Here is a 16,495-nt window from a genome sequence, read left to right on the forward strand (position 1 = left end):
CGGAGGGGGTGCAGGAGAAATGAGGGAAGAAACAGGACCATACACACCCCACAAAAATCTGTTTTGAACAGTGTAAATTAAGTTGGAGTCATTTGGAAGGGACCTCTAGAGGTGAAGGAGTCCAGCCTCATGCTTATAAAAGGGCTAGTTTCAAAGTCTGACCAGGTTGCTCAGGGCCTTGCTCAGCTGAGTTTTGAAAATCTCCAAGGTCAGAGTTTCCACAACCCCTCTGAGAGACTTCCAGCGCTTAACCACTCTCACTGCAGTTTTTATTTCCTATGTCCAATAAAAAAATTTCTCTTATTGCAACAAGTGACAATTGCCTTCTGTCCTTTTGGTGTGCATATCTGAGAAGTATTTACCTCCACCTTCTCTACAACACTCCCACTATGATTTGGGGATTAGATCTGGCCCCCAACCCCAGCCTTCTTCCTTCCCTCAGCCTCTTCTGTCATATGCTTCAGTCCCCTAAATATTTCACTGGATTTCTGCTGGACTTCCCTCTCTGACCTCTCAATCGAAGACAGAGCAGTTACAAAGAAGTGGCAGCTCAAGGAGTAACAAGTTATTATTGATCTGCTTTGAGCATTTAAGTGCTTCTTACACTGACAGCACATGGAGAGAAGCACCAATAAATCCTTTTCTGAACAAGCAGTGATCATAACAAAGTACCCAAAAGGCACGGTCTTCTTTTCCTGAAACAGTTAGGTTGGTCAACAACTTCAGTCACATTGACCTCTTGCTAACAGCCACCACCCTTGTCAAAAGTCTTCTATCATAACAGATAAAAAATTAAATCTAATTGCACTGTAAAAACAATCAAGATACAGCAAGACAGCATTTGGATAAGACAAACTTGCTGGACAGTAAGAGTTTACTTCTTTTAGTTATGAGCTGTAACAGATACCTACCAAGTTCAACAGGAATTTTTACAAAATATTCCAGCAAATATAACATATGCTTCTCATGTTAAGACAGAGAGAGGGATTACAACACTAGATAAATACTCTGACATGTAGAAAAGGGCCTTTGCATTTGTATGTGTTTATATATATGTGTGTGTGCACATATATGCATCAAGTACTTTCACTGGCTTACAGGAAGGAAAACCCAAAGAAGCCTGTGTTCCAATTGATTTCATAGAAGTAGGAGTCTCTTGCAAACAAATACAATTTAACAATCCAAGCCCCAACTCGGCTCCAAAAATCAATTTGAGAAACAGCACTCTACCTCCCTCCCAATAAACAAGACATGACCTTCCACATTGGTGTAAGCACTCTTTCAGCTCAAAACAAAAAAGAGATTTATCTGTAAGTGCTTCTCTCCACATGAACTACCACCCCATCAGGAGCCTGCAAAATCCATGAGGCTTCAAACTGACCTACATCAAATGGAAAGCATGCAGTAGTCATTTTTTGGTTTGTTTGTTTTGTTTTTTTAAAGAGTAAAGTACTTTTGAGCAATTTATTTAGAAAGTGCATTTTAATCATTTTAAGTTAGCAGTTTGCTAGCTTAGTTAACAAAGACAGAAAATAAGTAAGTTGTATAACGCTAAAGATACCATAGTGAATCCACTCGTTTTGAGGCAGAGGGAAAATATCTACACAACAGAAATACCTTTTACAGTAGTTGAAAGTTTGTCAAGAGATTACTGTGCACAGTGACACATATCCAGAGAGGAATTCAAATACATAGCTTCTTCCATATACTGCCTGATCAGTTTTGCTCATGGGGGTAACAAAGCAAGCACATCTGTGTTTCCACTTCAGCTCTCCATCTTCCCAGTGTTAAAACCAACAAACAATTTGCTGGAACTGGAAGAGGTATTTTTCAAAGTCACTTTAGAAAGCAGAATAAAATGATCTTTTTGATAAGACTGTAGATAAATGGCAGGAAGTTCTCCTCCTGCATCCCAGGCAGAAAGCAGGAACATCATTGTGCAACAATTCGATGAGGTGGCAATTAGCAAGCCGTCATCACCCAGCTTCCCAAGGGTTCTCTGTCTAATACTTTAGCATCACTTTTGACTGGTCCTGGAAATATCCCTTATTTTGTGCATACCGTGCTAAAGCAGCAAACTGATAACTACAAGGCAACAGCTTGCACCACCTGGTTCTAGCAATGAAGCAGGTAGGAAATGAGTGGGAGGAGGTGGGACAAAAAGCATTCTCAACCAGTCAACTGAGAACTGAAGAAGGAAAAACAAAGTCCAACAACTCACACTAAAAAGACATTTTGTACCTTAAAAAAAAGCTTACACTTCCACAATACAGGTCACTATCAATGGTCAAGTTCTTTGGTCAGATTTCATAAATAAATGATACTTTCCTCTTACAATGATTTAAAACCAAATTAATAAGGCCTGATCATTATTAAAGAAAAACAAAGTAGCTTGATCTACATTTAGAAACCACGAATAGTAAAACAAGTACAGTCTTAGGATCTTCACTCATAGAAGATGCAAGATGCAAAGACACTAGCAATGACAAGGTCAACAGCTGAGCAGTCAAAGATGCAACTACGGCAAAAAGGCATCCTCCATTTCTCCTTCTCCGCTTGCTGCTTAGAAAGAAATATCAAGATCTGAGCCTGCAAAGGAAAACAAGTACTTTCAGTTTATTAACATAAGTCTCGAAAATTGAGCTTTGCTGAACCCAAGCATTACTGAGATCTATGTCAGATCAGTAATCATCTTTGCACACGCCACTCCACCCCCCCCAAACCCAAGAAAATGGCCTGACCAATCAAAACACATTTGAGTGCAATTCTATGGGAAACAATCTAATTTTCCTTGCCCAGAATCAATTTCTGGCTCTCCCAGACAGTTTGCAGTAGTTTTATTTCAAAAGTACTGAAACAGATTACAAAAACATTCCTCAGGTGCAGGACAGACACCTTGCTGGTACTCATCTGCAAAGTTCAGTTTTTCATTCTCAGCTCCTACAACTGCCAAAGGTATGCAATTTAAATTTCTAGTTCAGTTTATTGCTTTAATTGCATGGTGCGTATCTTCAGCTTACGTAATGATTACATACTTTGCAAACAGATGCAAAGACTAACACACAAGTCACAGGATGTCAGACTCCAGGCAGGTGGCGGAAGAAGGGGAAGAAACATTATCAGGATACTGAGTATTCCCATAAATCAGTTTCACAAAGCAGTCACAAAGAAAGCATTTATCTGAAACTGAGTAATTTAGTATTGTGCTGGTCTGCTTTCCAGCTGCAAATTAAACTCTAGCACCAAAAGGAATGTACGAAACCTGTTCCAAAATGACCAGATGTGCACACTCAAACACCATTCACACCACTCTGGTGAACAGCTGGAGCCAAGTTTTGACAAGGGCAACACTGCAGTTTAGTACTGATGGACAATATAATCTCAATTATAACCAAGTGATATGCTCCGGCCAAAAACAACCCCAAAAAAATCTAGGGACATAGCAGGACCATATTCAATAGCCAGGAAGACTAATGCTAAACTGAACAGGCAAAATCAGCACTGTCATCTTACTAAAACACACAGGGACTGAACAGTCAGGAGCATCTATACTACAAAATCCTAAAAATTACTATTTAGATGAAGTGACAAGTGCACTTCTTGCACAAATCTCCTTGTCCCACATTGCAGTGTATTCTCAGAGCACACAAACTGGCTTTCCTTTTAATGAAACTAAACCAAAGTGTACGCTGCAGGAGCATGCTCAACGTGCCCCAACTGTGTAAATGCACTGAGTTTTCAGGCTCAGACCACAGCTAATTTGACATGAGTCTCCATCCTCCAGTAACATGTTCAGCAAGGACACTCAGACCTTATCAACAGCAGTTTCACCCTACAGATCCAACCCTAAGGAGCCATGCTACTTGCTTGTGTAGGACACAGTGACCTCAGGCTGCATCTACCGATTGTGCACAGCCTCCTCTCCGTGCAGACATGGACCTGGGGCAGGAGGGTCACAACTCTCATCAGGTTCAAGAGATGTGGGTTTCACATACACCAGGCTGCAGCAAGCTGTGGTACAAGTTCAGTTTGAGGAACTGGGCTGGGGAGGGACATTTTACAAGGGCAGTTAGAGATAGAACAAGGGGTAATGGCTTTAAGCTGGAAGAGGACAGATTTAGATTGGATATTAGGAAGAAATTCTTTCCTGTGAGGGTGGTGAGACACTGGAACAGGTTGCCCAGAGAAGTTGTGGATGTCCCTTCCCTGGAAGTGTTTAAGGCCAGGTTGGATGAGGCTTTGAGCAACCTGGTCTAGTGGAAGGTGTCCCTGGTCATGGCAGGGGGGATGGAACTAGATGATCTTTAAGGTCCCTTCCAACCCGAACCATTCCACGATTCTATGATTATTTAACCTTGTTTTAGTCAACTCATAAATACTGAAGGTGTTGGAGTACATTAAAAGGATGTGCCCATCACTGAAATAATGCCTGACTTTAGACTGATTTATTGCTTAAAAATAGTCATCCTCCATCTTCTAAATTAAGAAACTCAGATTATGTACCTTTTTAAAACAGACCTGCACATTGTATGCATAACAAAACCATGTGCAAATTAAGCACAAAGGCTATCTGTAGCTCAGTCAACATGCTTTAAGTGGTCATTGGAGAACCAACTGAGAAATAAATTTGCAAAGCAATAGCAGCTGACTTGCAGGGCAAACAATTGCTGCTGAGGCCTCAGTACCCACAGAACACGCACTTCCAGAGGAGAGGTGAGAAGGTGACCTCAAGCCAGCTCTAGCCTGGTCCCATGAACTGAGCAATCCCCAGTGGTAGGAACTTTCCAGGTGCCCTCCTGGAGGGTACATTTCAGTTTGGCTTCATTCAAAAGGAACCCAGTTTGTGTGCTCCAGAACTGCTCTGAGATTCGAACCAAAGCACGGTGCATGGGGATAAATAAGGTTTGCTTCAGAGCCTCACCCCTGGTTCAAAGATAAGACAGAAATGCAGAAACACCAGCCATCTGTTATGGCCATTTACCTGACTACAGTTTTCCCTTTGCTGTCTAAATTTAAAATATTTGAGCTTATACATTCCCCTGGTGCAAATTTCACTGTGAAATAACGTTGCTTGCAGTTCAAAAGAATTACAAGAATTCCCTTCAGCTTCACAGCTCTCAATTTTCAGCTTTGTCTGGTGACCCCAGCTCCTAGGAGTGTAGCACAGCTGGGGAGCAGAGAGGGTCACCTCCTCTGTACTCCCCTCTCTCCTTCCCTGTCTCCTTAAAGGGTTAGCTTATTTGCACGCTTATTCACAATTCCTTCCCCTTAGGAAGGCAGTACTGGGGGTGGCTACTGAAGGACAGTTAATTTTGGGAATATATCCTCATTTAAATCAGAAATGTTGCTCTGTAGGTAGACTGAAACAACACACTGCATTAAATGTAGCAAATAAACATATTTCAGCTGAGCAAAAATGGTACCTTAATGGTCATTTGCAATCAATCCCATTGCTTGACCTAACTACAACAGGGGACTGGGGAGTGAGAAGGTCATCTCCTACCATTTTGTCATTAAGTTAACAAGACAATACTTTTCTTCACAGGTTACTTTCTTTCAGGTCATGAGATGAATTTTCACAGATCGCTTTCAAGGAAAATAATCCTTTGAGCTTGACACTTCCATTTACCCTTTGGCAAATGAAAAGGAGCACAAACATGAACATTTAATAAAATACAGTCTTAAAGTGTACCTTAAAGTCAAAGCTTTACCCAGCTACTATTCTCTAATAACAATCTACGTTCCCCACCACAGCATACCTCCAATTGCACGCACATGAAAAAAGCATGTGCTAGTGCCAAATATTCACATGCTCATGCTCGAGTTCAAAGTCCTGGTAAATGAGTATTCACTTTGATGAAAATTGAGCTGCATTCTGTACAAAAAGTTGTGTGGCATCTATGTTGCACCTAATGTTAAAAAAAAATAAAAAAAAAAATAAAAAAAATCCATATGTAACCAGATACTCTGGAGTGTGACTAACTTTAAAATTACGTCCAGCTCTTTTGACAAATTTGGCAGCTGTTCTGGAATACATCTTCTCCTCTTTTTATCTCTTCTTTCTTCCCTATTTTCACTCTAACAGATGCTTTTATTCTGTTTGGGATTTTTTTTGTTTCTCCTCCACTCTTCAGTGGCAGTGTTGGGGGCGGAGGGAGGGAGGAAGCGTAGGGTGCTAATGCACAAAGCAGCGTTTGTTAAAAACAGAACATATCCAGGCAATTCGCCAAATTTCATTCCAAAGACCCCGCTTGTGATTCAGTGCTAAAATGGAATATAGCATTGTTCTATCTGTCTGTAGGACACTGTGTCTTCTATGGAAGAGGGGTTAAAAACAAAAGGACAAACAACAGCTTGACACTCCCCCCAGCCTCCAAACACAAACTTCATTCCAGAAAATACCATATTCATTGGCCTTCAGAGTTGTTAGAAATAAATCAAGCGTCAAAAAAACCGTGATTATCTCACACACATAATGAAAAAACATTATTGAAGTTCACAGCAGGCACAGTAAGAGCCAAAAAGGGGTCTAATTCTGCTGCTTTCATTGGACCTGCTACATTCAACATTTGGATTTTGACCTTGTTGCAATGAAAGCTGTTCATTAAGAAGGGAAATCAGAATCTGGCCTGAAAATACTGTGTCCTTAAAAAACGTAAAGTATTGACAAAGCTTCCCAAATTTGAACCAGACTGTGAATCCTGTATTTATTTCATAAGCAACCATTACCTGAGGTTAGAGGAGAGGTTGCTCAGGTGAGAAACTGCTCATACATGTACATCGGTGGCTCTGAAGCTAAGCCTGAGATTAGCTTATGAAATGGGGAAGGGAGAAAGACAAAGAGAGATTACTTATGCTTAAAACTGCAGTGAGCAATGGTCCCACACTCTCTCCCACAATTTTCCATGTAGCCCAATTTGTCCCAACAGATATTAAACCATAACTCAGAATAATTCAACAGTGAAAAGGAATATTAAATTGTGAAACAGACACAACGTGAGTTTAAATTCCATTTGATTTATGCCACGTTCCATTACTAGCATTACATACTCAAAATAAAATGCCTATACTGACATCCGTAGAAGTAATAATACATTAACCTATATACACAAGTTCCATGCGGAGATAAATCAGTGTTTGACTGATGGGGTCCCAAGCACAAATGTGAACTTGCTTCACATTTAAACCATTTTTTTCTTTTTTAACCTCATATGCAAGAAGTGCTTCTTTTCCCATGACTTTTCTCCCATGTACTGCCTTTCCCATCTCTGCCACAACCCCCCCTCCTAGTCACACACTCCCTCTCCTCTTCAACCCAGGTCACTTGGTCACTGGTTGAGCAGGGATTAGCACCTCCTAAGGGCTCACAGCAGATGTGCCTCTTCCCTGCTCCAGATGTGGGGTCTCTGCCTTCATCTGAATGACCGTTAACAGGGTACAGCTAACTTTACTTGCACAACTCAAGGAAAAAAATTCATCTTTAAAGATGGGACTGCACATCTCGGGGCCAGGAAGGAGTAGAAGAGCTTCTCGATTCAAGAAACATCAAGCACGCAAACTCTAGGAAATGTGGTTACTCTCCTCAAAACCTTAAAGCCTGTCAGCCAGCTCTTTCTCAGTCACGTAGCAGAGGCAGAGGTCCCTCTGTCACCTGGATGACCATGCAACTCAGTCTTCCCATGTAAGCACAGAAACCAATAATGGGTCGGTTTGCATCTAGGGCGTGCTTTTTATTTCTGGAGCGCCAGAGGTGGCAGAGCCACAAAGAGCTCCAAATAAAAAGATCTGAATCAGTAATTTCTTTTTCTTGCTTAGTTTTTGTGGTTTTGTTTTTTTTCCCTTCTTAAATGATAAAAAACTAAGTCTTTCATATTTAGACAAATATACATGGAAAGGCAGGGAAGAAAGATAACAGGCCAGGAGAGTGTTGGAAGGAAATGAAAACTGCAGGAAAAATTTGACATTGGTTTCCGAAAGGCAAGGCAGCGCCTCTTTCCTCAGCCACAGCCCGTTTCTTCCTCCAATCTTCGGCTTTAGGGTGAGGCAATAGGAGAAACCAAAGGGATAGGATTTGCAAGCCTTTTCAGACACCAGTCTTTTGGAGGGTGCAGACGTACACACTAGTTGAAAATGCTAAGAACAAGTATTGACTAAACCTGCAACTCTAAGTCATGTTTTTTACAGAGATAAATCTCTTCAACATCACCCTCCATTTAGGCACCACAGCATTTTGCAGACGATAATTACCCATTAAACAACCTGAATACATAAGCAAATGAAAGAGAAGCGAGCTAAAATAATTCAACTCATTTGCTTAAAGCCATAAAACCAAGAAACAGGTACAACCATGACTTAAAACTCACGTAAATCATATGACATCTGCCACTTCAGCACACTGCCTTACCAAACAGCTTAGCATTTTGCTAAGTCAATGTGCCTGTTCTTGTAAAAAACGCACTTGGGAAGATTCTCAAGAGCATTTTCATCAGACAGCACTTTCTGTAGTCAAAAACATAATGCTCTCTCAATAATGTTAATGTGCAAAACTGGCATTAGAAAGCAAGAGTGACTGAAAGGACTTTTCAGTAATTCTACAAATTATTCAACTGCTACATTTCAATGATTCTATAAGACTCGTGTTCCTCAATGTTCAATAGACATAAGATTCACTGGCCCTTCTCGTTACCATCTAGGACACCAAGCTCTTGACAATTTTAACTGTTAGGAAAACCTGCACGTTGTCTTCTGAGTTAGTGTTACATTTAATTAAATTTAAACATCAGAACAAATGAACTATCTCACAGCTCTCGCATTCCGAATTCCCACAGACATGGCTGTTAAGGAATCAAGTGTTAATTCAAGAATTAAAAGATCTGTTGTACACAGTGTTCATTTAGAGAGGACGTTAAGTTCTGTATCCTCAAGCATTTTCTTACAGACCCTATTTTGTAACAAGGCATTTATTTCCCAACCTGTCACATAAAATAACCTGGTGGTTCTTCAGTAACTCTACTGCATTCTTGTTAAAACAAACTAAACTTGTGTAACTTTGATAAGATGGTGCACGCAGAAGTACTTTTTATGCTGTTGACACAGCACAAGTAGCTTGCAGACTCACAGATCTGCTGCAATGAACAGATTCTGAAGACAAGACAGCCCTTCCACATATTGCTGAGCCAGTGTTTTACACAGAGGAAAAACCCAGGAAGACTGGGCCACCATTGCTAATAAACTGTTGGGGGCTTTGCTTTGTTTTCTAACAGTTTCTCTAATCAAAGCACACAACTGTTCTTTGTATCACTGTTATGACCTTATCGCTGAAACACCCTAAAGGAGTTTCTTACTCACACAAGAAAGCAAGGGTTTCACCCTAACCCCTTTAGTGCTTTAGTCTGACAGCTGCCAGCTCCAATGACGTCTCTGTCTCAAAGTTCAGAGATACATGCAGAGCTGAGCTTAAGTCTTCCCTGGCTTCCTATCTGAACCACAGTGGACATCAGCCAAATACTAAAAATAAAGTGTTGGAAGGTCAAAGTATTTAAAGCAGCACACCAAAACAACTCATCACCTCTGCAGGTAAGCAGTGCCCAGCAAAGGACCGAGCAAGCCACGCGTGGAATTGCAGTAAGCAAATGAGTTTAGAGGATTTCCTAGCAAGGCACGGTGTTTGTTAAATACATTTTCAAGTTGATTTAAGAGAAAAAGCATTCTTCTTGAAGCAGTAGCATATCTTAAAATAGAGAAAACTCCTCCCCCCCTACCTTGTTTCCCATAATTGCCCTAGACCATATAATTCGGGTGAGCTTCAGTTCTAATGCGTGATACACAAACCCAGAAAACAGTCTCTGCTCCCAAATAATTACACCTGAAGCTTCTTTTCTCACAGCCACACTCACATACCAAAACCTTCTTTCACAAGAGCAGCTTAAGAGATGTATATAGTTGTACAAGGTACAACAGCAGATGGTAAGAAAATCACAGTGGTAGAAGCACAAAGTGACATCTATCAGCTAATTTTTATTTTAAAACCACCAGAAGAATCTATTTCTGACCATTTAGACACCTAGAGAAAATATGCCATCAATAAAATGAAAGGAAGTGGCTTACTTTTGTCTTCTCAAAGGACACCTGTCCAGCAACACAAAGGTATCGCAAAATTCTTTCTTTTAAAGGAACTGAACAGTCACTACAAAGCAACATCACTGTGTTTACAGTATCACTCTAAAATCTTCAAAAAAAGCAGTTTCTGCCACCTAGCTGCTACATGTGGGTTTATGTATGCCTATATCTAAAGGAGTTTCAGCATTTCAGACATGAAAGTTTATTCACAGTATAACGCAGTTTTGAAATAGCGTATGTATTACAGCATCAGTTTATACCATTAAATGCAAGTATTGGGGGTGCTATCTATAAAAGAGGAATCAAAAAGAGGAATCAGTCAGGAAGGCTGCAGTTAAAGCACTTCATTACTGAAATATTAACTGGCATTTGGGATCATCTTTGCATTTTTACAGAAGACTGAAAAATGTAACTCAAGAAAGCACAACCAGCATGTTCCCCTGCAGTCCTGGCAATCAATTCAGCACTTCCCAACACATCCGTGACTCTTGTCAGAAGCCCTGTTTTCAATTAAGTATAAGCACATTTAACATATTTTGCAGCCATGAAACAGTATAAACTTTGCAATTATACTTACAATCTCCAACACAGACCAAATTTTTACTTATTACAATGCATTTTATTGCTAGCTGGAAAAGCGTCATAACAACAGAGTTTCAAAAAGAAAGCCTTGTGTGGCTCTGGAAAAAAGAGTTCAAAGTCAAAGCTTCCATGCACGTTACCCCACTGCTAGCCTGAGTCATCTGTTAGAAGCCAGAAATCATGCTTTCCTGTGACATTTCTCTACATAAGCTTAATCATTTTTATCCAAGTTGCAGTGTATTTCATTTCCATCAGAGCTATCTCCTACCATGGTAGCGATCTTCACTCACAATTTCCGAGATCATGCTCATAGTATGAAACATGTTTTGTAGATCTTAGCATAATCAAATGTTTTCTTCTGGATTATCAAACAGTAAACACATATTTCTGTAATTGCTTACCTGAAAGACTAAGCTAAGGAAATATTTCATTTGGTCCTTAACGCAATGTGCCAGACAAACTAAAATTACTCCAAGTCATGCTTTGTGAACCACTCCAAGCCATTTTTTTCCTACTTCCATGTCTAATACAAAATATGACTTTTCCTGTCTGTTAAAGCAAGCAAGCATTTGCAATGGTAATAAAACACTGCTGCAAAGTGTCAGATTGGCTAAACTCTACCTGCTGTGCGTGTGCATTTCCCTACGTGTCTTTTTAACACAAGCACGCACGTACAGACCCTGCTCTAGCAGACTGCTTCAGTGTCCTACAGCCCAACCACGCTGAGCTTCGCCCTGTTGAGCTCACGAGGCTGCTTGTCAGGGTGTCCAGGGACAAGCACACACGTTACTGTGTTTCTGAACTGGCACAATTTTGTACTAACAAGTATGTGTTGCTAACAGATTGTGCCGAGACCCTTTGAGAATTAGTTATTTAAATAAGTGCACATTTGGTTTCACATTGTAGCCTGTATTTTTTCCAATAGGCACTTCATATTTCCAATTTGCACCCACTGCCTCTCTGCAGTTTGCCATATAATTTGGATGTTTCAGGAGAAAGTCATCCACTAATGTAGTATTTTGTAGAAAACAACCCTCTAAGAATAATTAATAAAATTATTCTTTTAAGCTCTTCCCCCAAAACAAGGCAAAACCAAGTTAACTCTCCTGTTCTTGGCAACATTATCTGGCTCCAGATCACTCTATTTCTTCTCATGGAAGATAGTGGAGTGAATTGCTTCAGAACTTTAAAAAAGAAAATTACCATTTTTTGCTCTTAGGTTCTTTTACAGCAACCACCAATAAGTATCCAGTAAATCATGGTTAATTTTTAATTTTAATACAGCACTGACTCAGCTTCCTTTGGGTGAATAGTTTAATAAACTCCCACTAATGGGAAGAAGTTCAGCCGAATGTAAAATCTTCAAACCAAAGACTCCTGCATTAAATGTCCACTGAGGCTCTTTTACCAAAATGGACTTTCTAAAAAAGAAATTGGTCTGTCTGAAGCCTTTTGTTAAAAAGGCCTCTATCAAGGCAAATTGCAACTTCTCAGGATAGCCCAACTAACATATGCTCTACAGTAGAGAGTATATAAGCCATTTAGACAAGAAAGTCATTCCTAGTATCAAATTAATTACACTTATTAGTGACTGAACAGGTGGCAGCAGTGAGATTTGGAAAAACAATTCCTTAATGTGCCATAGTCTAACACCTACGGAAGCTGCACAGGGCAAAAATAAATCTCTGTAATTATTCACAGCACTGTAATTAATTGCACTTCCAATTTTTGGGATACAGTGTTACCTGAACTTTGCATCTTGCTGCAAAAATACTGCACAAAATGTGAATGGAAATCCTCATCCTCCTTCTGGATGAAGTTTGAGGGCTGTGCACAGATCTTCACTGACAGCTGCTTGTACCAGACCACTAAAGCCACGGTGGTGAAATGATGCTCTAACAATAGCTATAGGCAGCTTCTCCTCCCTCACTGTGGTAACTCCCTGACCGTTTTAGGGAAGGGCAGATGTTGTGCATGACCCAATTGAATACTCATTTTTATTTTGTTATGGCTTTGGGGAAGGAAGAGAGTGTTGCACACAGAATTTAGCGTTGATTAAAAAGCACTAACATTTGGCTGAACAAAACCCAATTTAGCCCCCTGGGCCTGTCTGACCCACTAACCACTGCTTCCTAACTGCTCTGCTCTGACAAAGTTTGCCTGAAAAATGCAGAGCTTGCAGAGAAAAAAAAAAAATGACACTTATGTCAGTTTTGCAACTTTTCCTTGATGACATTACTGTTAAAATCGCCATTCCCCCCTCTCAAATTTATTGTTTTTAAATTAAACACTTGTAACAAAGACGTAACAACTGATAAAGCCTCTTCAGTGACCAAACAGGGAACGCATGGAAGTATCAGAAAGACATATTATATCACTCAAGTGCAGACAATAAATTTATAGCAAGATTTTGTTTCACTACAGGAAGAGATGGAGGAAGAAGCACAGAGTATTCTGAGAATTTAAAGTGTACCATCCCTATGTTAGGGGACAACACTTTTCCTCCAGGCATTTTAAGTCTATCCAAATGGGCATCACCTACCAAAAAACTGATCCCCATTTTGTTTCCACAGTTTCCTTCTAGATATGCTTCCTTAAAACACAGGTCTTTCATATGTGTTGTAGGCTCAGGGTTTGCCTAGAGTTTGTGTTTTCCTATAGACCTGCAACAGTAAACACTACACAAAAGAGAAGAGCATAAAAAGCAGAGGCAGGTAGCATGGAACAAATTTAGCCTTTTTTTTCCCCAAAGCAAGAGCAAAGATACTAGGTAGTGTCATTCAGGAAGAGAGGCATACTAGCTATACTTGAACTGCCTCTTGTGGTACCATCACTGAGTTTATCAAGATCTGGTGCTGAACTTAAGTCCTGGTTCTAAAGCATGCATGAAAAACTGCACCTTTTACTGTGGAAAAAAAAAGAAAAAAAAAAAGAAGAAAAAAAAAGGTAATTTCCATTCATCACCATGGAAGGGGAAAAATTTAAAATAAGTACCAGCCACTAAGTGCTCAGAAACCAAACAGTAAACAAAAGCCTCCAAAATAATAGCAGGTCTTGTGATTTTTTTCAGCATTCAAGGACTACAACAGACAATGGCTGAATAGGAGCAGGAACCGAGAGCAAAGATTTTGTGGTGCTCAAGAATTAGATGCCTGCAGCTCTCTGAAGGATGCAGATCCACCTCCTGAACAGAAAGTAAGGAGAGAGCAGAGAGACCCTCTCTAAAGAGCATGAGACATCTTATGGGTAGTGGAAGTTAATGATATCTTGCAAAAATGTTTAATCATTTTATAGAAAAAAAGAAAATTACATTTAGTGACCTCTAATTTCTTGGGCTTTTCAAAGATAAATTAGAACTTCAGAGGAAGAAACAGGGAAAATCAGCACAGGCCAAAACACAATTCATAACATTTGCTTTCCCTTCCAATCACTCCCAAGCTAAAGGGATGTCCAAAACAAGCCTTCAAACTAAGGACTGGTTTCATTTCACAGCAGAGACAATTTTTTCAGGGGGAAAAAAAAAAATAGAAAAAAAAAAAAAGAGCATACCACAATGCACATTTCAAACTTTTTTCCACAAAAAGACATTTCAATTTCTTAAGAGAGAAAGGCCTTTCTAGTATAAGTGTCCTTGTCTGGATTAAAAAAATAAAAAATTCTACTGTTCTTTGTTCTTCTGCCAACATCAACTTCTTCAACACTGTAGAAACAAACAATGGTGAGAAAAGAAGAGCATTCACTCCATCAGGACAGGTCACAGACATGGAGGTCCTTACCACACCAGCGTATGGCACAGCAGCACAAGGCAGAGGCATCAGGGCATCCAGGCACTACACTGGAGGAGAATTTGGGTCACTATTTCAGCAGCTCCCAGTGGATCCTGTCTGAAAAACGCCTTGGAAAACAAGTACCACAGCTGTAACATGAGAGACTTTGAAACTAGTGCTCCATAGTTGTGACCTGTGACAAGACAACCCGATGCAATATGCTCCTTTTCCAAAAAGCTTTATTCCATCTTTTGACGAAAATCCACGTTCACAGTTTACTGTCTCCACAATGAGGGCTTGAAGATGCTCTTTTAAATGGTGTCACCTACATACAGAGAACAATTAGGCACATCACCTAGCTCATGTGAAAGAAAACCATAAGCAAGGGACTCTGAGCCCTCAAACTGACAGAGCTTCCACGGTTTGAGATTAAAACTCTGTTGTACTCTTGCTTTTTCCTGAATTTCCCACACACATACAAAAGGCAAAGTCCTTAAAGCCCAAAGGACTTGGATTTAATGCAGTAACTCCAAGCAGTCCGATTTTGTTAACTATTTCAGACGCCCATGAGAAGAACAGCATTCAGTACCGCCACGCACACGATAAAGTTACCTTTTCACTCCCCATTTTCTGCTCCCATAGTCCCAGGTTTCTGGAGATGGGCTAACCTGAGACCCTGTCAGCCATCAGCAAGCTCTGCAGTGGGCATCACAACCCTGACAGAGTCCCACCAAGGCCTGCAGCACATGTGAGCCAAGCCCTTGTTTCCTCTACAGAGATGAGGGGTCTCAACTAAACAGATACTACCCCAGCAGATGTTACTGAGCTGATGGAGTGCTAGGGGAATGAACAGCATGGAAGGAAAGGGAAAGGTTCAGCACAGCCAAATACTGCTAGAGTTAATCACCATGCCCTAATTCAAACCAGGCTCCTCTGAAGCAGTTCAGGTTCATGTTAATTACTACACAGGTTTTTTTTCTGGGCATAAGCCAAAGGGGTTCACATCAGAACGGCAGCAACCACTTGGGAGGCAGGAAGCTGCTGTGCTTATCCTGTGAGTATCATGACCTGAATTAATTAGTATGTAGTGCTGCACATTTCCTTAAATCATTCCCAGTGCATACATTCCTGGTCTCACATCCAGGGTCACCATAGCTATGAGGGAAACAAAAGACTGTGGTGAAGCTTGCTGGCACTGCCTCTTCCACGTGCCTCCGCAGGGGCACGGCTGCCAGGGCAAAACATTTGGGCAGGTATTTCCTTGTGCAAACTCCTGCCGTGCATGCCACAGGTAAGCCCCCACACAGCTTCAGGAAGAGAGACAGCAGGAGATGGAGCTCCCAAGCAAAGCTGGAAATGACAACACACACTGCCTGCTAGTGTGTGAGAGAGCAAGTGAGTAGTCAATTTAAGGTCATGCTGAACAGAGGCAAGTTTAGGTTACTCTATGAACCTCACTATATGACAGGGAAGAAGCTACACAGCCCAGACAGAACACTACCAGACATCCACACTGAGCATCCTTTGCCACAGTGCACACAGGGGCGCTGTGATCACCCTCAGATGCAAAGCCGCCTAGTCCACTGGGCTTATTGTAAACAAAGTGTATGTCAGCAGTATACGCAAATGCAAAGGGTGGGGGGAAGAAAACTTGCCTTCTTTCACACTAAGCCCAGAAAGACTGCAGAAGCACCATCCTCAGAAACCCCTTGCAGAAAGGATCGCAGATGCCCAAGCCATGCTTTACGCTTTGTCCTGCAACCACAAAAGCCTCTGATCCTGTTGGTCTCCCACACAAGGGACACTGGCAGTGGGCAAACAGCTAAGAAGGCCTGTAATCCTGCTGTCCTTCTCTCAAGCTTGATGTTTTGCATCATTAACTTCAGTGCTTAAGAGAAACACAGCTGTCTTGGCAGGTCATGCTCAAGGAAAAAACAGTTTCTAAGATAATAAGTGCAAAAGCTCCTTAAAACCCATAATGACCTAGGGGAAGGATTTAAAATTAATTGCCAGTATCTCCTAGCAGG

This window comes from Antrostomus carolinensis, unplaced genomic scaffold (assembly GCF_000700745.2).
Source record: "Antrostomus carolinensis isolate BGI_N321 unplaced genomic scaffold, ASM70074v2 scaffold14454, whole genome shotgun sequence".
Classification (NCBI taxonomy): domain Eukaryota; kingdom Metazoa; phylum Chordata; class Aves; order Caprimulgiformes; family Caprimulgidae; genus Antrostomus; species Antrostomus carolinensis.